The sequence below is a fragment of the Salarias fasciatus genome, chromosome 3 (assembly GCF_902148845.1).
Source record: "Salarias fasciatus chromosome 3, fSalaFa1.1, whole genome shotgun sequence".
NCBI classification, from domain to species: domain Eukaryota; kingdom Metazoa; phylum Chordata; class Actinopteri; order Blenniiformes; family Blenniidae; genus Salarias; species Salarias fasciatus.
In genome coordinates, this window is record NC_043747.1 from 28,418,169 (window position 1) to 28,440,741 (window position 22,573).

Here is a 22,573-nt window from a genome sequence, read left to right on the forward strand (position 1 = left end):
AGATCTGCACGAGCATAGTGCGCTGCGGAAGGATATACCAGGCGCACAGCGGCTGAGTCTATGCTTCTACTGCTGTGCTCCGGTATATCCTTCCGCGGAGCACTGCGCATGAGCAGGTCTGTGTGGATCAAAACATTATTTTAAGGGATTGAAAAGAAAACATGTCTTTTAAAAAGTTTTATAACCATTCGGATTTACTTCGTGTGCTAATACGCCGTCCCCTGGACCACTGGAAGGAGGATTTTGTCCACTTTCTCAGGCTGGCTCTGTCTCCTCTTCACCTGCCGTAGTTGAGCTAAGCTAACTACCATGCTAACAGCTGGAAGCCAGGCACTGGACTAATGGACACAAAAAAGGTATTTATGAGCTTATCTCACTTGTAAATGATAGGGATAGGGCGTGGGTCCAAAATCTTCGGAGTATTCCTTTAAGCCTTAAGGGGTTAACTCATCAATGATGATATCTGACCGATTCTTTTTTCATTTCTGCTTATTAAAGAAAAACAGTGTAGTGCAGTGATGCTGCTGAACATCCAGTGCAAATGTATGGACTCAATATAATTCCAGAAACATTTTACATCTGTAAACAAGCCGTCTGCTACCTGATTGGACAGTTCCATTTGAGGCTATCCAATCAGATAGAGGAGTCAAGACCATGCATGCCAAAATTCACAATCGCAATTTCGGAGACTCTCTTGCTGTTTCAAAGCTTTGCATCTCAAAACAGGATGTTTGCAAAGTAACTTCCATCTCTTCTCAAAAATAAAAATCTGTTTCTACACTTTCACAAAGTTGAATTTTTCATGCAGATTGTTTTTACAGCATCGCAAAACTTGATGTCCAAACAAACTCTGAAATTAAGTGTAAAATATATACATTATATTGAGCCCATCCATAATGTTCAACAGCGAAAGACATGAGAGAACAGGTCAGTAACACTGCAAATAAGGAAAATAAGATCTACAAATGACACTGAAAATCAGGTAAAAACAAAAAACTGAGAAAAAATACTTCAGAACCGGGTCCAGCCAGTCTCTGTAGAGGGTCTATCATGGTCCTGATCCTCCAGAACAGGATCCAGCTGGTCTCTCTAATGGTCCAGCCTGTAAACAAACCCTGATCCTGTCAAAAATGGAGAGCATGGCCTCCAGGATGAACCCAGACTGGAAGAAATGGAGGCTGAAGACTCTGTGAGTCAAGTCTGTCTACTGGGTCTCCATCGTCTTCATCAAGCAGGATGAAGAATTCAAAGGTTCATAAAGATCTAGATCAGAACCAGGAGGAGGAGGAGGAGACTTCTACTTCTTCTTCTTCTTGTGGTGTATTCGAAACATCACAGCACCACCACCAACAACCAGAGCAGCTACAGCCAGAACAACAATCAGACCAACATGTCCTCTCCCTCCATCCCCTCCTCGTCCTCCAGTGTCTCCTGCAGACAGAAACAGAGTGAGGTAGAGGATGATGAAGAGCTGCTGTCTTTTCTCCAAACTCTCAGCAACAACATGATGAAACAACCTGCAGCTGAAACTACTGACCTGGAGGAACCACTGAGAGAAAGATGGAACTGGTGGGTGGAGTGCCTGGAGCAGATCTCTTCCTTCTGGGGTTTTCTCCTCTCTGCTTGATGTAACACTGGTATGTCCCACTGTCATTGAAGGTCACGTTCTTCAGGATCAGACTCACGTCTCCATTCTTCATCTCTCTGTCCTTCAGATCCGTTCGGTTCTGATAAGAAGGATGATTATCTGGATCAAAATATCCATATCTGTATAAGAAAACTTCCTGGTTCTCCTTCAGGTCTGGTCTGATCCACTCTACCACCAAGATGGTCCTGTTGTTGTTCGGAGCTTCACACGGCAGAGTAGCATCTTGTCCTTCAACAGCTGAGACGTTTCTCTGGACTGAACCTGAGAAGAAACAGATTCAGGAGAGACTCTTCACTCCTCCAGCAGCCAATCAGAGAGGAGAACACAGAGGACCAATGGCTGAGAGTGTGTGTGTGTGTGTGTGTGTGTGTGGACGAGTGGGTGTTGGATTGATGTGATTTGCTCTTTGTTTCCCTTCAGGACACACTCTCCTGACATGTTGATTCACTTTCAACCTTGATGACCAACCAGTTGCAGCAGTTTCCATCAAAGCCTCAGAGCAGCAGAGAGGAGATCAGACTGTGGTTCAGAGGGAGGAGCAGCTCCCAGCTTCACACTGATATCAGTCAGTAAACACACTGGTTCAGTTCAGGGGTCTATTTCACCAAGCAGGTTGAAAAAACTCTGAGTGAAATCGTGACCTCTGTGTTGATCTACTCTGAAAGGGAAAACGCTGGGTTTTCGGTTACACAACAGCTGATTTGAGTTGGATTACTCAACTTCAAGTAGTTCCACCTGGAGTTAAGCACGTGCACGACAACTATAAAAAGCCAGCATTAATGGAGCGCTGATTCGACCAGTCACCATGGCAACAGAGAAGTGGAGAGCGACATATGGAAACTGAAACACATTAAAAAAAAAAAAAAAAAATGCAACACCGCTACAGCAGCGAAGGAGAGGGAGATGCTGTGTCAATGCGTAAGTTTAAATGTAGTCCTTTATATCAGAATGCTATTGAATATTAAATATTATTACAGGGAAACTGTTTGAATGGTCACCAGTTAAGGTATTTCATTCAGCTGTAATCCCATGGGGAAGAAGCCACATGGCAGCAGCTAAAGATGAAATATAAAAACATTGTTCAAAAGACCTCGGCATAATCTCACTGAGGTGCATCTTTTTAAGCATGTTTAACATTGTAAAGTAGCATAAATACTAAGTGGCTGATGGACTGTGCAGTTGTTTTATGTCACACATCTATATCATGTTATGTTAACTAATTAATCCTATTGAATCTAATATGATCTATTATTTGAGTATAATATTTTAAAAATGTTATTGATACAAATATTTATTTTGTCTTTCATGTCCTTTTCTTCTTTTGGCCCAGATTGTGAAGGTTCTCTCTGCCTGCTGGAGCCCCTTCATGCTACAACCAGCCTGAAACTGTCAGCAGGAAATACTCAGAATATTTTTGCCAAATGTTAGTTTGGAAAATTATACGCAAATATACTGAAAGATGTTATTTATCCAGGATGAGGAGGATGAAACCGTGCCTGCTGCCTTCACAGAGGATCCAGAAAGTCATATAGAGGTACGTTACTGATTGTTCTCTTCCCATTAAATTTCTGAATCCTCCTGTGGAACATAGAGCTTGACATTTAGCCGACACTGAAATATTCAAATTGTCTCCTTTTTAACAGATCATGGCTGGTCAGCAGCAGGATGGTCCCTCAACTTCCACATCACAGATCAACACTGTGAGATGATGTTCAGTAAACACCAGAGGTTCATTTCATTCAGTTCATGTGCAGCTGTATAATTTAATATCCTCTATGTATTCCCAGTTACCAGTCAAAGACATTTACAGAATCCACTTACTGAACAAGATAGAGAAATCCCTTAAAGAACAGGAGTGTCTGGACCTCCAGATGAAGAAGGAGAAATTAAGATACTGGAGCAGAAGTTGCAGGTGGGTTCATGGTCACAGGTGAATTATGTTCACTATTGGAACATGAACTGAACCCTTTATTTTTATTTTTATTTTTTTTTGTAGGAAATAAAGAAGACAAAATGAAATGTGTGTCATGTCTTTTATTTGCTGTGGTGGTGATGATGGTGGTGATTTAAACTCCTAAGTGCTCTGCATCTCCAGTATTATATAAAAAACTCCCATTTGCGAAGAACCGCAGCGCAACACACACACTCTAAAAAATGATTCATGGGGTGAGTTAGTTGAGCTTAAAATCATAAGCTTTTTCGACATAAAAGAATAAGGTTGTCACATGGACTTATTATAACAAGGTGGTAATTTGTTTTAAGAGGTTAGTCCGGCTGAAAATATTTGGTTAGCTAGTTGAGCTTAAAATCAAGAGCTTTGTCAACATAACATTCTAAATTTGATACATGGACTTATTATAAAAAGATGGTGACTATTTTAAGAAGTTGGTCCAGCTTGAAATCGGCAACTGTGTCAACTTAAATATGTATGTATATTTTCAACAAAATCTGTCAAATTCAAACTGAAAAACCTTCATTTGTCCCCAAGGGCAATTCAAAGGCCAGACCTGAAATCAGCTACACCTCCTTCATTGTCTGAGCTGAATCAGGGACTGAAATTTTGCTGTATATTGAGTTTTCCCATCAGTTTGCCCAGATCTCAGACAGCAACTGGCAGATGACAAATAACTGAAAAACATAAATGTAAAAAATAAGCGGGGGGGCCGCTTGTGGCTGCCGGCTGGAATAGACCCCACTGGCCTGGAACACACCGGCCGTTCGGGAAACGTCCCGATGGCCACCCCATAGACATATGGGCCACCCCGCCCCTGTTCGGAGGTGTTCGCGGGAGGAACAAGCCTCTTCTGCGGCTTCTGCTTCTGCGATGGTCGCTCCCGCTGCATGTCACTTCCTAAACAATGCTCTGCGCATGCGCGGCTCGAAACAAGAGCGCACATCTTTTTTTTTTTTTTTTGCCTTTATTACAACAAATAACAGTAGTTATTACAATGTATAAAAATACAGACAACAAAACAGCCAGGGGAGAAGGCTGCTAAATAAACACAGAAAATAAAGAGCACAAATGACAGGTCTTCATGGCTTTCTTATTGTTAGAGTCACATATACTTTCCAGGTACTTCTCTGTTTCTTTTTGAAATCCCAAAAAACTGGGATTCGAATGGCTAAACTTGGCTTTGTGTATGTGATATTTATCCAATATAATTATTAGATTTATGACATACAGTTCTTTTTGTTTTTTACTTCTAACGTCATGAACACCAAAAAGAACATTGTCCCATTTCAAAAGAAAGTCTTTGTCAATTTTCAGAGTAATAAAGTGCAGCACCTCTCTCCAGAAGGTGGCAGTATAATGACAGTCCCAAAACAGGTGCATTAAAGTTTCAGGCTCACAACCACAAAAAGAACAGTCCACACACATATCTCTCCCAAACCTCAACAAGTAGTGTTTGGTAGGATAGTAATTATGAATTATTTTGTAAGATATTTCTCTAACTTTATTTGTAATTAAATATTTGTATGGAAGATTCCAAATATGGACCCAGTTTAACCCATTGAAATGATTGGACCAGTACTGAACAACACATGCAGTAGTCGTAATATCAGTCTGAAATAAAGATCTAATGAGACAATTTTTTTTCTTCGTTGTGGTAGAAAAACACAAATGTCCAACTGGTGTTCATGTGGGGTCCAGTGAAGGACAGACTGGTTTTCCCACACCTCTTAACAGAGTTAGGATACCGGAAGGAATGGAATCCATTACAATTGCAAAATCCTTTGGGGTAACAGGAATACCGAATGTTTGAAGAAATTCTGTGTAATTAAGCAAACTTCCATTATCACTGAGAAGCTGGGTAACCAAAACTATATTATTCTTGAACCAGGAGTTGAGAAATAAAGATTTGTTTTTGTATTTAATAAACTGATTATTCCAAATGAAGCATCTGTGAGGAGAGAAGTTGTGCTTGTAGATTAATGACCATGCCAACAACATCTGCCGGTGGAAGTTCGAGAGAGCCAGGGGAAGTTTATCTATTTTATAATCACACAATAAAACAAAACAAGAGCGCGCATCGAGGCTGCGACTCCACATGATATGTCATCACGCAAAAGCGGTCCCACGTGGCTTTTGATTGGCATTATGACTGCCCAATTACGAGTTGGAACCATACAATTCTGATCCTCCAGTATACCTTTGAGTGTTTGTTTACTGTAGAGGTGCCTGGTGCTGCTAATGTGAAACATTTCATACAGTTATTTATTCTGAAAGTTGTTTGTTACTGTATGGGCAGAAGATGCAAATGTGAAACATTTCATACAGGTATTTATTTTGAGTCTATTTTTATTATGTTATTTGTTATTGTTATTTATTTAATTTTTTTACTTTATCCCCACACACATTTTTCTCAAGTTCTATGTTGGAGTTATTGCAGTTGATGTTATTGAAGCATAAATGTTGAAAATTCCGAAGTTTTGACTATTTTTTTAAATATACAAAATAACTTTAATTACCAAATGCATATTCCCCCCCCCCCCCCCCCCAAAAAAAAAAAAAGTATCGAAAACAGGTACCGAGTATCGGTATCGTATCGATTCAGATGTGAAAGGTACCCATCCCTAGTTGCAAAATATGGACAGATGAGATTGTGAAATGCAGTGTATGGATTGAGACGTGAAGCGGTACCGTTCAAAAAGATAACTGTCCAGAAAAGCCAAAACATCTCTGCGCGGTCTGTAAATAATCTCCCGACGAATATTCAGTTCCCGCTGCAGTAATGCCGCTCCTTCATCTACAGGATCGCTGATAAAAGGACATGACATTTTGACAGCTACACAAAAACTCGCCAGCTGACTGAAAGAATGAGGAAATGGAGCAGGTGAGGCTGAAAGGGGGCGGAGCCAGAGAGAAGCTTCAGGGTTGACTCAGAAAAACCTGCTTCCGACCAGGTTAGAGTCACGGAGTGTGTTACTGCGGTAACTGACCCACAGTTTAAGTTACCTCTCCTAGTGGAACAGGCTGGAGTTACTCCTCTGTCTCTGGTTTGAGTTCTCTCCCTTTGTGTAATTGAAATCTCAGAGTTTCCCTCATTTCCGGGTTATTCAACACAGAATTTTCTTTAAACCTGCTTGGTGAAATAGACCCCTGGACACATGAAGGAGCTGCTACTGCACGGCAAACACCTTCACTGTTTTATGATCTGATCTGAAAACCAGTTTCATTCTTTAACCCAGTTTCAGACTCTGCTCCTCTTTTGTTGCATTTTATTGATGCACCCTCCTGTTTTAAGTCTCATTATGTTCAACACTTTGGTTCCACTGCTTGTAGAAATAAAGCTGAGTTGAATTCTACTAACTGAACAAAAACTGATTCACTGATCAGTTAAATATTCTACAAAGTGTTTTGTGTGTGCGTGTGTGTGTGTGTGTGTGCGTGCGTGCGTGTGTGTGTCCATTTCATTTGAAAAAAAAGGTGGTAGCAGTCCAACATATCAGACTACATAAACAGATTCTGATCCTTTAATATAAATTAATTCTTTTAGAATCCAGCAGATTAATATTGTGTATGTATATATATATATATATATATATATATATATATATATGTATATATATATATATATATATATATATATATATATATATATATATATATATATATATATTATCGCTATATCGTTAATTAAGCTCAGACCCATGGTATCAAAGAACGAGGTTGAAATGATCAATCATGCGTTCATATCCTCACGGCTGCAGCAGCCTGTTCACTTGTCTTAACAAGAAAGAGCTGCTCATCTCCAGTACGTCTAAAACTCAGCTGCGAACTGACCAGCACCAACAGGGGGTCCCACATCACACCTTTGTTAAAATCCCTCCACTGGCTCCCTGCTGTGTTCCGTGTCCAGTTTAAAATCCTGGTGCTGACCTTCCGAGCTCTTCATGGCCAGGCTCCCATGTAGGCCTATATCAGAGACTTAATCAAGCCCTACAGCTCGGCTCAAAGCCTGAGGTACTCTGACCAGAACCTTCTGAGAGTTCCCCGGACTCATTTTAAAACTAGGGTTGACTGCTCGTTCATGTCCACTGCGCCTCACCTCTGGAATCAGCCTCCCCTAGACCTGCTCTCTGGACTCAGTGGATGCCTTCATAAAACACTTAAAAACACAACTGTTTCAGAGAGCATTCCATACCCTCTAACTCAGTGTGTCTTGGCAGTAAAATGGATTGTCGATATGATCTCTGTCACTCTGCTTTTATGTACAGTGCAATGTCTTACGATCTCTTATCTTATATGTTACATGCGCTGTTGAAGGTTCTTTATCTTTCTGAGCGGCAGCAGTCCACATGTCAGACTACATTAAAACAGATTCTAAAAACACAGTGGTGTGTGTGTGTGTGTGTGTGTGTGTATGCGTGTCAGATCAGATAAACACAGATTCTGATCCTGGAATGTAAATCATCCTGTAGAGTCCAGCAGAGAAGAAGTCATTAAAACACTGACCTGCAGACTCAGAGGCCACAAACATCCAGGAGATCACAGAGAGGAACAGGAACAGGAACAGGTCCATGTTCTGGAGTTCTGGAGGGTTCCACTGAGAGAGAGAGAGAGAGAGAGAGAGAGAGAGAGAGAGAGAGAGAGAGAGAGAGAGAGAGAGAGAGAGAGAGAGAGAGAGAGAGAGAGAGAGAGAGAGGAGAGAGGAGAGAGGAGAGAGGAGAGAGGAGGTAGTTCACTTTCCAGTCGGTCACGTGTCTGTCTGACGAGGAGTCAGCTCATGGTTTACTTGCGCAGTCCGTCACTTCCTGTCTGAACAGAGTCCTTTTCCTCCTGATCTCTTCTCAAAGTGATCAACAGAATCCATGCAGACCAACAACCACGTTTGGAACCATTTCCAAGTTATTATCACTGAGAAATCATCTTTAAATCATTCCTGAAGGAGGAAGATAAGGAATAACTTTGCCAGCGCGAGCCCGTGCGCGTTCACGTTCCCACAGCTTCTTGTAAATCACGTGACTTAAAAAAACAAGAGACAGTGATCCAGCCAGGACAGGAAGGATCCAGTCAGGTGCCAGGACTCTGTCACTTACTGAACCGTGACTTCCATGAACATTCCTGTGCGTAACATATGATTCCTGACTTTGAATGAGTGCCATCATGCTGATAAAGCCTTTATAAATCACTTTAAAGTTTCTCTTTGACCTGTTTTTCTCAGTTTCCTGATTAGATAATCTCATTTCAACACATCTCTGGATTTGACCGAAGAAACTTCGCCACTCATAAACAGACACAACCCCATGAATACATTCCTCAGGTGACTGATAAGGTTCAGCTGTGAGAGAAAAGCTTTGAGCAAAGACTGAAGGTCTGAAACACTGACGACTAGACTGATAATCTAAAACATCAAACGTCTTTTCACTGATTTCACTCTTTATTCATTCATAGCTCTGATGTCTTCAGAGAGAATCTACAATGTGAATAATGATGAAAATAAAGAAAAACATTAAGAAGGGTCAAACTTTGGACCATGATCCATGAGGCCCACTGGTCCCTGGTCCATGAGGACGATGGGGTCCAGTGGTCCCTGGTCCATGAGGACCATGAGTCCTGTGCCTGCTGGTGTGTTCAGGGACCCTGCAGCTGGTCCAGCTCTCAGACCAGACTGAGGTTTATGATGGTCTGACGGGACACTTGGTGCCTCTCACCTCGTTCAGTCTGGTTCCACAGGACTGCGTTCATCAGAGACGGATGTGGACGGAGCACCAAGTCCACTTCTCTGTCTGTCTCTTCCAGTCCCTCTAGATCTCGGTCTCTCTGGATTCCTCCGGTCTCTCTGGATTCCTCCGGTCTCTCTGGATTCCTCCGGTCTCTCTGGATCTCTGTATGTATGCAGATGATGGACTATGAAGTGAAAGTATTCTCCTAAAAATGATAAACAGACGCAGAGTTTTCATAAAACCTGCTTTGTCAAAACCCCTGTTGTCCATATGGTCTTTCAGTAGAATCAATATTGGCTGAAAAAAGGGATGAGATTTAATAAATCCTGGACCTGGACCTGGACCTGGTCTGGAGCAAACAGGCTCCACAGAATAAATCACCATGGTAAGTGATGTCAAAACATTTCTTACTTTCCTCTATCCTACTTTACAGCCACCAAATCCTGGATTAGTTCATCCAGGATAATCAAGACATCCCGGATTAATCCCTGATCTTGGTTTCAACAGGTCCCAGGTTCCTGAAGAACTCACTCAGGACAATGTGCTTTTGAGGTGTGACTGCAGTAGTTGGTGTTTCTGTTCCTGACAAACACAGCCCAGCCGAGCCTAGCGGACCTGGCTGGACATTGAGCCGAGCCTCGGCAGCTGAATCCACCATCAGTAAGTGAAAGTGTAAGACCTCCTCAGTCAGTGTGTTTCCTCTATATTTTCTTGACTTTGTATGATAATAATTATATTATATCTTTGAAAGAACCTTTACTTGACCTCAGGGATGCCAGACAAACATTTTAATAGATAAAAAATACTATATTATTTTGCATCATTTATATTTCCACAGTAGATTCTCACCAAAGTCATCAAAATTATAAAAGCTGTGTGAAACAGCTGAAAGCATGTCAGAAATGTTTACAATATAAAGTTTTTTTTTTTGTTTTCTTTTTTGCCTTAAATCAACATGGAGTTGCTGATCTGATTTAAAGTTAAAAAAAAGTGTGAGTTTCCCCCTGAATCCTTGGCTCCTGGCTCACTCGTTTTTTTTAATGTTTAGTCACATGATTTACGAGAAGCTGCAGGCTGTGAAGGTACACGGACAAACGCCCTCAGGGAGGATTTAAAGATAAGGGTTTTTTTTTTAACCCTTTGTGTCATAATAACGTTGAAATGGTTCCAGGCGTGGTTGTTGTTCTGAATGGATTCTATGAATCAGTTTGAGAGCAGCTCAGACTCAGATTCAAGACGAAACACAGTCTCCTCCTCCTTTATAAACACACGACTGACTGGAAAAGGGCCACACCTCAGACTCTGCTCTTTCAGTTCTTCCTCTCTCTCCCAGTGGAACTTTCCAGAACTCCAGAACACAGCTGCGTTCCTGCTCTTGACTGTGACCTGCTGGATTTTTGAGGACTCAGGTCAGTGTTTTAAAGTTTTTCTCTCAGCTGGACTCTAACAGGGTGATTTCCAGGATTAGAATCTGCTTTTATCTGGTCTGATGTGTTGGACTCTTCCTCCTCACTTTTTAATGTCTTTCAGAAATAGACAGGAACACGACGTTACTGAGGACTTTCCACATGTAAACATAACGTTTATTCAGAGTATTTAGCTGATAAATGAAGCAGGTTCTGGTCATTTAGTAACTTCCTGACTGATATCAGTGTGAAGCTTGAAGCTGCTCCTTCCTCTGAACCACAGTCCGATCTCCTCTCTCTCAATATGTCAGGTTATTCAGCAGGGTGTGTCCCGAGGAGGAATGTTGGTAACACTTTACTTGAAGCACCCTTGTATAACACATTATAAGTATATTATAGCACTGTATAACTTATAAACACACATAAATGATCACAATGCTTTATAACATCAGGACCGAACCCTAATCCCAACCCAAACCCTAACCCTATGCTGTATAGTGAGTTATAAAGCATTATGATTGTTTATGAGTGTTTATAACTACTTATAATGTGTTATACCGGTTGCTTCAAGTAAAGTGTTACCGGAATGTTATTTACATTTCAAAGAGCAACTCATATGAATTCAACACACACGCACGCGCGCACGCACACACACACACACACACACACACACACACACACACACACACACACACACACACACACACACACACACACACACACACACACACACAGTCTTTGCTCCTCTGTGTTCTCCTCTCTGATTGGCTGCTGGAGGAGTGAAGAGTTTTTCCTGAATCTTCACTCAGCTTTCACAAACAAGTGGCACAGGACTCAGTCCGTTCCTCATTTCAGAGAGAAAGGGTTTTCAAGGTTAATTTAGAGTAAAGTGCTGAACTTAACGGACACTTGGTGGCCAATCGGTGAGCACGCTGACACGTGCGTCATCACGTGATGGCACAACGACATTCCAGAACTTTCCCGAACATTCCCATCAGAATGATGCAGCGGGTTAAACCGGCAACTGCTAATAGAAGGAACCAAGATGTTCAAATTCGTTGCTCTGTTGTTTGTCACACTGCTGCAGAGGACTGAAAGTCTCACCAAATGTGAGTGTTTCAATGTTATTTATAGAGAAAAACAGGTTTGATCGCCTCATGAAGCAACGTGCGTCAATAAGCAACAACCCTTAGCGAGCCAAGATAGTTTGCTAGTTAGCCATGAGTGTGATGGACGCTTCGGATCTGTTTTTATATCAGTAAAAGTCAAACTAGAAGCAGGTGATTGAAGAATCAGTCGGATGTCTTATTATCAATGGCTTCAATCCTGTGTGTGTGTGTGTGTGTGTGTGTGTGTGTGTGTGTGTGTGTGTGTGTTCTTGTATTTCTATCCTTGTTGGGGCCAAATGTCCCCACAAGGATAGCAAAACGTGGAACGACGTGCCTTGTGGGACCTTTTTCCGGTCCTAAGTAGGAGAAACAGTGTTTTCTTGACCATGTTGTTGTTACTGAAAAAAGTAAAAGTGCAAAAACATTTCTTTAGGGTTAGGCTTTGTTGTGGTGTGGGTTAGGGTTAGGGTAAGGGTCAGGGTTAGGGGCTAGACATGAATGGGAGTCAATGGACGGTCCCCACAAGGATAGAAATACAAGACTGAGCGTGTGTGTGTGTGTGTGTGTGTGTGTGTGTGTGTGTGTGTCCACCTACTTGCGAGCCCAGCTGGACTGCCTCTCTCCTGTGAGCTGAGATAGATGAAGGGAGATCGAGAGGCTCACTCACCCGGCTTATATAGCCGTGGTGAGGGGCGTGGCATGCCACTGCACGTACAGGATTGGGCAACTGCTTTGATCTGTCTCAGTGTCTGGCTGGCGCAAAGAGGAGTTACCAATAGCAAAGCACACACTTGTAGAACTGTTACGTTCAGTAACCATTATTTATGTCAGCAAAGAGAATAATAAACAGAAAGAAACTGTTTCCGAACTGAATCAAATCAGATCTGTCATCTCATCACTCTTTTATCTGATGACTCACATTTCTGTTTTCTACCTCTCTAGGTTTATGTTTCTACTACTATAGGCTACATTCTATCTAAGTCTTTGTTCTACCTATGTCTATGTTTCCAATGCTCTACGTTAATATTTCATGTTATATCCATTTAGTTTGATTAAACTTTTCAACATTTTGCCACATCAGAACCACAAATGTAAATGTTATTAGATTTAGATTTGTTGTTGCATTCAAACAACAATGACACGGCGCTTGTAGCTAAAACCCCTCTGCCATCAGCAGTGACACACAAATTTAGATGTTTTCCAATTATGAGCAGCAAACCATGGTCTGCTGAGTTCCAGACAATCCTGCCCTGTTTCAGCTGTGTCCTCTGGAGCAGAGGAAGCTCCGTACGCTAGTAAAACCACTTGAAATGGCATGAAATTGAACACGACAAAGCTCGGCAGAACCAGCCACCGTTTTCTGAAACTTAAAAGCATCCTTGACATTATATTTCACAGTGACAGTGTTCATGAGTTGATATGGATTCATATCACCGTCTATAATGAACGGAGCAGGAAGTGGACCGGAAACTGTTTTTCCGATATCTTTCAAAAACCAGAAGTGTGTCCTGGCCTGGAGCACAGAGTCTAAGTTGATTTTTAATTTTTTCATAAAACTTTATCTCGTAATCACAAATTAGTTATATAAATGGACTACACTTATATAGCACTTCTCCTCTGCATTAGCAGACCCCAAAGCACTTTACACTGCATTAACACATCTACCCATTCACACACCAGTGGAGGCGGCTGCCATGCAAGGCGCTCAGTCCATGCATCGGGGGCAATTTGGGGTTCAGTGTCTTGCCCCGGGACACTTCAACATGCAGACAGGGGGAGACAGGAATCGAACTAACAACCTCCCGATTGCAAGACAACTGCTCTCCCCACTGAACCACAGCCGCCCCTAAACTCATTAATTCATAATAACAGCCGATTTCTAATTTTCATGTGAATACGGTACGTTTCCATAGATACCAGAAGCTCATCTGTTTAGTTAAAAAATGTCTTTGTGTCTGTTTCTTCTCAGGTTCAGTCCAGAAAATCATCTCAGCTGTTTAAGGAGAAAATGCTACTCTGACATGTGAAGCTCTGAACAGCGAGACCATCAGAGTGGACCAGACCGGGCCTGCAGAACCAGGATGTTTTCTTATTCAGAGACGGACACTCTGAGCCAGATAATCATCCTTCTTATGAGAACCGAGTGGATCTGAAGGACAGAGAGATGAAGGACGGAGACGTGAGTCTGATCCTGAAGAACGTGACCTTCAATGACCGTGGAACATACAAGCGTTTCATTGTCCAGAGAGGAGAAAATATCAAGAGGTTCACCAGCTTCTCTCTCAGTGGTTCCTCCAGGTCAGTAGTTTCAGCTGCAGGTTGTTTCATCATGTTGTTGCTGAGAGTTTGGAGAAAAGACAGCAGCTCTTCATCATCCTCTACCTCACTCTGTTTCTGTCTGCGGGACACACTGGAGGACGAGGAGAGGATGGAGGGAGAGGACATGTTTGTCCACCTGCAGCTGCTCTGGTTGTTATTGGTATTTTGGGTGTTGTGATGTTACTACAACACCAGAAGAAGAAGAAATCTCCTCTCTCTCCTGATTCTGATCGAGATCTTGATGAACCGTTGAATCAAGTCGACTCTGAGACCGACTGAAGTCTGACTTTTGATCCTCTTTGATGAAGACAGTCAGTCTGGACTCAGAGAGTCTTCAGCCTCCATCTCTTCCAGTCTGGGTTCATCCTGGAGGATCAGCTGGTCTCCACCTTTATGCTACTCTTCCAGGAGTTGACACCTTATCGTGGTGGGGACGAAATATGGTGGAAGCATAGGTTTTATTTTTTGCGTTGCTTATTGAGCATTCTTTGTTTCATTTGTGTTTCTAACCTGCACCTGTGCAGTCCTTTCACCTCCTCAGAGCAAGCCGCTGGTCAACAGAGTCTAGTCACCGTTCAGAAGTTGGGGGCCGGCCAGCAGAGCCCTACGGTGAACCTCAGCTCGGAAAGATCACCCTGGCCATGTCACTGCCTCAGCAGGGAGGACACCCCCAGATATTGCAGCTGGATGAATCCTGCAGTGAATGTCAGTCAATGGCTGCCTCAACATGACCTCCCCGAGGGCCAGGAGGATGTCCCACTCTGATGTCGTCAAATCATCTCAAAGACGAAAGCGACAAATAATAGTTGGTCAATAAAAAGATTTATCGAAGGAGGAATTGTACTCATACTTGTGTGTGGTGGGTTTGCTCCCACTGTCCACCACCATGCACCATGGCTCCCTGAGCAATCAGTAAAGATATTTCCCCTCTGGGGGCAAATAGAAGTCCTGGCTGAGGATGAGGCAGAGTAAAAGCCCCAGCAGCACAGGACCCAGCGTAAATCCAAGTCCAGGGAAAAGACATTTAACTGCATTCACAGTAAATTTTCAGAGATTGTAGCCTTTTGTGACACATGTCAGATCGTGACTGTCACTCAGCTGCAGCTACACACACCGTCATGGCTCGTCCAGCGCCCGTGTGTCAGAGAGTCGCCGATGAAGCTCGTGTCAAAGCCTGTGTCTTTTGGGGAGGGACTCTGCTGATGGCGTTCAGAGCCTCGCTGGTTCAGGAGGGACTTCGAGTCTTTAACACAGATGATGAACCTGTCAATACTGCAGTGGATCCACACACACTTCTCGGGGTTGTGTTGGTGATTTGTTGGGTTTGTGAGCGACACAGAGGGTCTTTTTTCTCTACTGCTGCTTGTTTTGATGGAAGCTGAGAAAAGGTTTTCCACCATGTGGGAGTATTTTGATCTGATATGACCACATGAAAGTCACATGACCAAGACTTCTTTCTGTGTGTGTGTGTGTGTGTGTGTGTGTGTGTGTGTGTGTGTGTGTGTGTGTCTGACAGAGATGGAGACGTCCACTGGGAGACGGTTGACGGTCTGCAGGTCAATGGTGATGCGTCACGGTGATGTCACTTCCCCCTCCCGTCAGGAGGACGCTTCCTGTCCATCCCGGAGCTGAAGGCGGGTAAGAAGAGCGTCCATGGCGCTTGATTGGTCGTCCAGGTCGTCCCACCCTGGAGCCGCAGCGACCTGTGCTTCTCCTTCTCCCATTGGCTGATGGGGTGTCAGGTGGGCGTGTTGCAGCTGTTCGTCAGGAGGACAGGACGAGACTGAAGGTAGGAGATTAAAACACAAGGGTAGAGAAAAAAAATACTGAAAGAAGAAAATACTAGAACTATAAATGATAAACCAGACAGGAGAAAAGATAAAATGAGAATCAAGAAAATTCAGAAATAAGAAAAAAGGAGAATGAAGAAAGAGAAGAAGGGTGAAATTGTAAAAGAGTAAAAAAAAAAAATAAAACACAAAGGAAACCAGGCAAAAAAAAGAGAAACACTAAAAAGAAATGAGAGAAAAATAAAGAAGGAGAGAGACTGAGGCTGAACACATTGAAATGAAGATGAGCAGGGAATCCAAATCAGAGTCCATAGTTCTTAAACAGTCAAACAACCCGAGGAAGCGAGAGGAGACAGGATCGGTTCACTGGAAGACTGGAAACATGAGGTGTGGGAGACGAGGGACACCGGGAGGGACCTGGACAGCAGCTGAGGACGGGAGACAGACAGGGAGCAGGACAGACGTAGATAACAGGTGGAGCTGACAGACAGATGCAGGGTGCAGGACCTAGGGTCCAGGACCGACAGCAACCCCCCCTGAAGGACCGGCCAGAGAGGCCCGGTCCAGAGGCAGGACGCCTCCGTCTCCAGCCGTGCTTCCATTACACTGCTTTGCTAAATAAAAGTGACATACATATGTCTATACCAGTGTTGTTTTCGTTAACGATGACGACGACGAAAATATTTCGTCAACGCCCCTTTTTTCCGTGACTAAAACGAGACGTGACGAGCTAAAATTATCTCTTTAAAAGACGGAAAAGTGACGAGACGTATCTGTTGTTTTCGTTAACGAGACGAGACGAGACGAAAATGTCGGTATTTTGACTTTCAAAATAAATGAAAACAAATGCGATTCCCCCAGCCAGTTCACGCAGATCGGCTGCTTTACTCTGAAAATATCAGCAATTCTCGAGCTGCTTCCTGCACGCCTGCACTGCATGCGCCGGCGCACTAGAGAGCGTGGCAGCAACTTTCGCCCGGGCTCGGCGGGAGGAAAAGACGCAGTGATTTATGGATGTACTTTAATCAGAATCCAGCAGAAAATAAAACAGAACGCCTCGTAGTGGGAGACGGAGGATCTAATCCAACTGTTGACTGTTTGTTCTTACTGCGAAACTGCAATAAGAGCCCACCACTAATTAGTGAAGATTTTTCCCCAAGTACCTAATAAATCTTTACTTTTTCTTGTTCTTTTCTTTTTAAAAAATAATCCAGGTTTTGTCTTATTTTGAAGAAATGTATTTTCACTCTTGTTTAAAATTAGTATAAAGAAAATTCAGGTAAGGAATACTTACAAAGTTTATTAAACTCAAGTTATATTTGTCATTTCAGTTTTGAAGACTTCCAAGTGTTTCGTACCATCAAGTTTACCCAAGGAATTAATTTAGTTTATTTCAGTTGTTTTAATGGTAGTATTTTCCTCATAACCATCTTAATATTGGTGTTATCTCTCCTCCAAAAGTAATAACAGGCAGTTACTCTGACCAGTTCAAATCAGTAACATAGAAACATAACAGACCAGTTTTAATAAAAGATCTCAGCCTTTCCATCTGGCTCAGTGTTCTATTGTGATATTTAGGTTTTCTAGGAAGTTAGCGTCTTTCTCTGTGTGACGTCAGTCTCACCTTGTTGAAATGTAACTATTTATCCCTCAAAGGTGGAACTTTAACTAAAGCTGAAGGTTGAGCTCATATTGTGTCTGTAGCTGTTCCTTTATATGCCAGGAAGTTGCTCTGAACATCCATTTGTGAAATACTTTTTTTTATATCCTGTGTTAGAATAAGACTCGTTATGTTAAAAAGAAAACAAATGTTATTCTGAATATGTAAGACTCTGGAAAATTAACCGGATTAAACAAAGGGAATAACAGTCACTTTACAAATCTTTATTCTTTCAAACATGGTTTGACAGTGACCCACTTGCTGAATATTAATGGAAATGTACTGAGTTATTCAGAATTCCTCCATATTCTTGTGACCCTATCATGAGCCCTGAGGGCCCAGAGACGGAGTTCAGACGGGTTGATCAAGTCCAGAGAAGTTTCCTCAAACTGTTCATCTTCCCTGACAGAGCGTCAGGAAGATTCACCAGGATTTATTAATATTAAGACAGACTCTGACTTTCAGCTTTATTGGAAAGATGTTTTTATCAAGATCAATAAACAGGAAAAAAACACACAAAATGATATATTATCAATTTTTTAATTATTGTAGGAAACTACCATATTCATAAGGCTAAATTTAGCAACACTAAACCTTCTGTTTAAACAATATATTTAAAAACTATGAGTGATTAAACAATAACAAAGATGACAAAACTATTGATTTATGTAAGTTGACTTATGTTTTTAGATTAAACTCCATCTGTTTTTTTCTTTGTGTGTTTTTTTTTGTAGGTTGACTGTATGTCTGTTGTTTTGTTGAATAAAATAAAAAAAGTGTAAAAAACACGGCCTCTGGCGGTATTTCTTTTACGTGTGTTTGTCCTTACTCTCATTCTCATGCGCTTGTTAACGCCATCAGTCAGAGGTCAAGTTCAGAGTACACGTCTGTTTTTTTCTTTTCAAAAATAATCTTTATTGAATAATGCAATACAGTAGGAGTGTAAAACCATACTGCATCATGAATCATACTCCCAGCACAACCCTGTCTCCACAAAATTACGTTCTGACAAAACTAAACTGCATTCTCAAATACGTTTCAGAGGAACTTATTCTGTCCCTTATTATGTTCGTCTTCAACATATCTTTTTTTTTTATTTTTTTCATTGCACTTGGTCTGCAACGGATTTTTTTCCCCTGCTTTTTCTTCATCATTTTGGTGGTTAACAATTAGCCTATTCATCTGGGATGCATTTTACTCTTCTGAAAAGACATCATGTTTATTTACTCTTTTTTTAGTGATGTTTGAAGGTTCCATGCAGTCTTTTTCAACTTATTCTTGCCGTTAATTATATGCACGCACACCTAGCTCTCACATTGTGTAGTGACGAGGGCTGTTTTGGAGCTAATAATTACCTCCTGATGTATTTCTAACATACCTGTTTTGGGGTTGTTGTTTTTTAAGAGCAGCTCCAACAAGATCTGCCACCAGAGAAGACAGCTGGAGCTTCTCCCACGCTGCACTGCGGGTCTTGATCACCATGGAAACCAGGACGCCGTTCTGCCTTATCTGAAAGTGATTACAACATTATCGTTCTTCACTGTTGATTATTTCTGATAAAATAAACGTGTATTTCCCCTCACAGCGGTCTGCATGCTCCTCGTTACTTCCACCTTACAACAAGTCCCAATATGAAACGACCCATGGCTCATTTATGATCCAAATATTAATTCATGGTCCAAGTTGTGACCAAGATCTATATTTTAAAATCAAGTATCTGCTATTGGTCACGTAAATATTATAATATTATCACGGAGAACCACGGACTGAAGGAGCGTGTTTTTTGTTTTTTGTTTTTTTTTGTTTTTTTTTTTTTAACAGAGGGCTTTGCTCCGAGAAGTTTTAGCACAAATGCAATTCTCTGCATTAAATAATAACTTCAGGTAGACTTTCAGAACATAACAAAATCACTAAAATAGTTTCTGAAACAGATCAGAAGCCACAATATGAAACATTAAAAAAAAAAAAGACTATCGAACGGAGAAGTCTCTAAATTATAATTTACACAATGCTTCTCTAGCAATAAATGTACATTTTATCTTCACATTTTAGTTTATGGACGTGATCTGTAGTTGTTTTAGTTTAAATGCGCAATCTGTCTATTTTGTCTTCTAAAATGCCGCCCCGCTGGTTGCTAGGCTGTTGCTATGGACTCTGAACTCTGACCCGGAAGTACGTCACGGACTGATTTTTTTTTTTAAACGGAGCGAGTTTTTGATCTTAAACTAATCATATTTGTCTACAAATACACTTCTGTGCATTATATAACAAGTTCTGTTTAATTTTAAGAGTAATATTTATTTTGAATCAGATGTGTGTTTTCATCTTCATACATTTGCTGAAAAAAGTTTGTTATAAATCAAGCAATCATTAAATCGATCACTCTGTCTGCATTTATGTGTTATAACATTAAGATCAAACATTTTTAACTGTTTTAATAGTATTCCAGTAGATTATGAAGAATTGACGTAACGACAACAAAGAAGAAAAGGGTGAAAAATCTACTCATTTCTTTAAGATAGATAGAACTTTATTCATACCTTTGGTGGGACCTGACGATAAATGTCAATCTAAAAGCAGCACAACACCAGCGTCACGTGCGTGTGCACAGAGAAGTAGCTCCATCCTGAAAAATGGACTTTTATGAGCTGTTAACATGGTTAGTGTGTGATTACCTCACGAAAACTTCTTTTTGGTTGATGTTCTCTTCATTCATGCATATTTGAGTATTCTGTAAGAATAATTAGTGCAAGCTCTAGCTCCCTTCACACGACTGATGTGCAGCATGGTGGCGTACTTCAGCATGAAGGAGAACCTCTCAACACAGATGTGCTGCACTAGATGCACCAGACGGAGCTGCAGAGGCCTTCTCTCCAACTTCAGTGTAAAATACACTACAAGGCCTGTTTCTTTCTTTCTTCATGCTGTGAGAGCTGGATTATTGTCAGACAGTCCTCTAGAGGTGCCCCACAATGTCATTAAACCCTCTGAGGCCTCGCTGAGACATGAAGCCTGTTATGACCTTTGACCTCTGTTGCTCTATTGCTCTTATTTGACCTCTACAGCAGATACAGACCTGAAACCTGAACTGCGAGGCCTCTGGGAGCTATAACTTCATGACCTGTTGGGATTTGTTTCATAAGCTCCTCCCAAACAGGAAGTAGTTCCAGGAAGGAGGCAGGCCTTCCAAATTCTACATATGACTTTCTGGCAGAGGTGTGAGCACATCCCACAAATCTCAGCTTATTTGGAGCAAATCTGACCAAATGATGATGCTTAATTGATTCTTTTAACTGGACACTGTGGCAAACACTTTATCATCAGCTGATGATAAAGCCTCTCAGAGCCTTTGTACGCAGTCTGGAGTCGGGATCAAATCAGAGGCCCGGTATATCCTTTTGCGGAGCACTGCGCATGCGCAGATCTGTGTGTATCAAAACGTTATTTTAACTTATTGAAAAGAAAACACGTCTTTTAAAATGTTTTATAACCATTCGGATTTACTTCACGTGCTAATACGCCGTCCCCTGGACCACTGGAAGGAGTATTTTGTCCACTTTCGTAGTCCGGCTCTGATTGACTTCCAGCTAAGCTTCGAGCTAAGCTACTACGATGCTAACAGCTGGGAACCAGCCGGACCAGAGACAAGGTATTTATGGGCTTGTCTAACTTTGTCAATGGGTTAGGGAAAGGGCGTGGGTCCCTAATCTTCAGAGTGTTCCTTTAAAAGCGGCATTTACAGTAGGAGGGAGTGCAGTGTTGTCAGTGGGGCACAAATTATATAAGGCAACCAATTTTACTTTCATGGTTCCATCAGCCCTGACCCGGAAGAGATAGCGAGCAGCTGCTCATATGGCCACCGTTCCATCTACTGGTGGTAATAAAAAAAACTCTGCTTAAATAATAATATTTGCTCTATTTGCAGTCATTGTAAAAGTAACGATAGTAGCGTTTCATTTGTAACGCTAGTTTAACTACCAATCTAGAACGAGTAGTGCCGTTACACTACTCGTTCCCATCAAAAGTAATTTAACTACTTGTAGCGTTCGTTACTTGTCGTTACATACCCAACTCTGCCCATTTGCCATTTTTGGAGCACTGCGCATGCGTGGCTCCCTCCCCATGAGGACTGTGGGAGCGCGCACGTCAGCCGCATGTCAGCTTGTTTACATCCACGCACTGGAGCATCTTTCCACATATGATTGAAACGCATTTGTAATCATGTCGGACTCTTCTTCCAATCATACATAAGAATACGATCCGTAAAGTAGTGTCTGTTTATGCAGCAGAAACACATTTGAATGGGATAATAAGCATGTTACCTGTCCAGCAGAAACTTCCCCACGTCGTGATCAGTCCTAAATCCCTTTTGTGCTTTGAATGTCCGCCGCCTCGTAAAGGAATCTCTGAGTAAAACACGCGTTTTGCCTTCTTTTCTATGGCCTTTCTTCTATCCTCCTGAGCTTCGTTTGGAGACCCGTTTTATCCGATAATATGAAGAGCGGGGGGGTGGGGAGGGGGGTGGTGGGGGGGACTGCTCGTGCTTCGACTCGCAGACTGGGAGCAAATATATAATATACCGGGGGAGCGGGCGCGGGGGGGGGGGGGGCTTGTAACTGCTGGCCCGGAACACACCGGCCGTTCGGGAAACCTCCCGAACCTCCCGGTGGCCCTGTTCGGAGGTGTTCGCAGGAGGAACAAGCCGCTTCTGCGATGGTTGCTCCCGCTGCATGTCACTTCCTAAACAATGCGCGGCTCGAAACAAGCGTGCGCACAGAGGCGGCGACTCGACATGATACGTCATCACGCAAACGCGTTCCCACATTGATTGGCATTATGACTGCCCAATCACAATTTGGAACCATACAATTCTGATTGATTCTAAGGATCCTCCAGTATACCTTTAAAGTAAACGTTTTTTTAAAATAAATACTCAATTTGTTATATTTTCTTATTTAAAGTAAACGTTTTTT

General features: G+C 42.0%; 2 long non-coding RNA genes across 3 annotated transcripts; one reads left to right on the forward strand and one right to left on the reverse strand.

The window, feature by feature from the left end:
- Nucleotides 1-331: 331 nt before the first annotated feature.
- Nucleotides 332-9,458, reverse strand: LOC115409587 (uncharacterized). The gene is made up of 4 exons (XR_003933994.1): nucleotides 9,305-9,458; nucleotides 8,106-8,196; nucleotides 1,538-1,909; nucleotides 332-1,431 (listed from the first exon to the last, which is right to left on the reverse strand). It is a non-coding gene; the product is annotated as an uncharacterized LOC115409587 (long non-coding RNA).
- Nucleotides 9,459-10,595: 1,137 nt separating this feature from the next.
- On the forward strand, nucleotides 10,596-18,689 carry LOC115409539 (uncharacterized). 2 transcript variants are annotated; one of them, XR_003933982.1, is made up of 4 exons: nucleotides 10,596-10,725; nucleotides 13,801-14,129; nucleotides 15,667-15,939; nucleotides 18,335-18,689. It is a non-coding gene; the product is annotated as an uncharacterized LOC115409539 (long non-coding RNA). The 2 variants fall into 2 exon arrangements; XR_003933977.1 differs by lacking the exon at nucleotides 18,335-18,689 and having other exon boundaries at nucleotides 15,667-16,068.
- The last annotated feature ends 3,884 nt before the right edge of the window (nucleotides 18,690-22,573 follow it).